The following is a 2,116-nucleotide window of genomic DNA, read 5'->3' on the forward strand; positions in this document are numbered from 1 at the left end:
TCCGCCCGTCTCGGCCTCCCAAAGTGCTGGGATTACAGGCTTGAGCCACCGCGCCCGGCCTAGTGTATAGGTTTTAATATATTGATTTAAAATACATTCTCGCTGGGCGCGGTGGCTCAAGCCTGTAATCCCAGCACTTTGGGAGGCCGAGACGGGCGGATCAGGAGGTCAGGAGATCAAGACCATCCTGGCTAATACGGTGAAACCCCGTCTCTACTAAAAAATATAAAAAACTAGCCGGGCGAGTTGGTGGGCGCCTATAGTCCCAGCTACTCGGGAGGCTGAGCCAGGAGAATGGCATAAACCCGGGAGGCGGAGCTTGCAGTGAGCTGAGATCCAGCCACTGCACTCCAGCCTGGGCGACAGAGCGAGACTCCATCTCAAAAAAAAATAAAATAAAATACATTCTCATTATTATTCTTAACTATGTTAGTGTCCAAGTGTATTTAAATATTCACATATTGACACACATATAATATGTTTTCATTGAGATGTTCAAGCTATGGAAATTTAAGTGTAAAAGAAAGAATTTTCTTAAAAACCTAGCATGTATCAATCTATCTTTGGTTGTTTTGAGATGATGAATCTGTCTGGAAGAACAGAAGAAACTGAATTGGAATAACATAATTATTATAAGAACTATTTATTAAGTACCCACAAAATAACAGGTAATTTCTGAATATTGTGTATTTGTTATCATATTTCATTTTCATAACAATTCTTGGAGAAACTTGTGTTCTCTTTTATAGATAAAGAAACTAAGGTACAGAGAGCTGAAGAGACATGCCCATGATCACATGATTATAAGTAGCAGAGCCTTCCAAGCCTCTGACTTTTTTTAACTGCCCTAAATTTCTTAGACCATGCTTAATGCTACTGGCACTACACTTCAACTAACTGAATGTATATTGTTATTTGTATGATGATACCTTGTTTTTGTAAATACAGTTCCAACAGATTAATTGTAGTGCTCATTGTTTGTACTCTACTGGCAGCATTTTAAAGTGTGGTATATTGGAGCGCTTTCCTTGCATAAGACTACAAATTATTTACTCTGACCCAAGACATGATTGATTTGGCCACCCTCATTTATAATCCAAACTGACCTGCCAATTTTGGACACACCAAGCTTGTTTCCACTTCAGATCATTTACACAAATTGTTCCCTCTGCATGTTCTTACTTTCAGTCATTCAGTGGCTGGTTCCTGTTAGATCTCAGCTTGAATGTCAGTTCCTAAGAGAAGTTATCATAGAAGACTTGAGAGAAATCATTTTCATAGGTACCCTTTAAGTAGTATTTTACTGTACTTAGTGGTATGACTATATAAAGCAGTTCCAAAAAATGAATGAAGCCAGGGTGGTATCTGTATTGTTATTTTGAAATATTGATGTTTTCCTACCAGGCACAGTACTAAAATCCTTATTTCTTAAAATCTGGATGAGAATGTTATTAAAACATATCACAGTTATTTTCTAAAAGGCTAATTAAATACTTAAGAAAAGAAAATGACTCATGGAATGCCAGCTACAAGCCAGGTACATACAGCTATACATAGAGATAATAGGTATAGAATGTGCTGCTCAGAGAGTAAGGTAAGTGACTTGGCTAAGATTCTGTAGGTACTTTGCTGCACAGACAGGATTTAAACCTAGGTGAATCTGATTTCAAAGCTAGTGTTTTTCCTATAGTCAGTGCTGCCTTGTAACTCCAGGTGAATCATCCTGAATTATTGGAAGCTAGCAAGGATAAATAATAAATGAATAAATAAAACTGTGGCAAGTGATTTTACTTTGTTCACTAAATATAGTTAAAAGATTGACATTCCCAGCATATGCCTAATCACTTGGAAATGTTGGATCACTTTTAGTAAATCTAGATTCAGCAGCCCTGTTTAACAGGTGGAAAATGTTACTTGTTGTAAAATGCTCATTTTCAAATTTCTAAAAGAATGCAGTGAATATTCAGATAACATTTTTAAAAGTGCTTGAAAGTGAGCAATTTTCCCTTATTCTGTTGCTTAATAATTAAACTACTTCTTTGTGATATTTCTCTTTTTTTTTTTACATTTATTGTGCACTTTATTTCTCTTATTATTACATTGTAATATATAATTA

Source organism: Rhinopithecus bieti, unplaced genomic scaffold, assembly GCF_001698545.2.
Source record: "Rhinopithecus bieti isolate Rb0 unplaced genomic scaffold, ASM169854v2 scaffold_53234, whole genome shotgun sequence".
Classification (NCBI taxonomy): domain Eukaryota; kingdom Metazoa; phylum Chordata; class Mammalia; order Primates; family Cercopithecidae; genus Rhinopithecus; species Rhinopithecus bieti.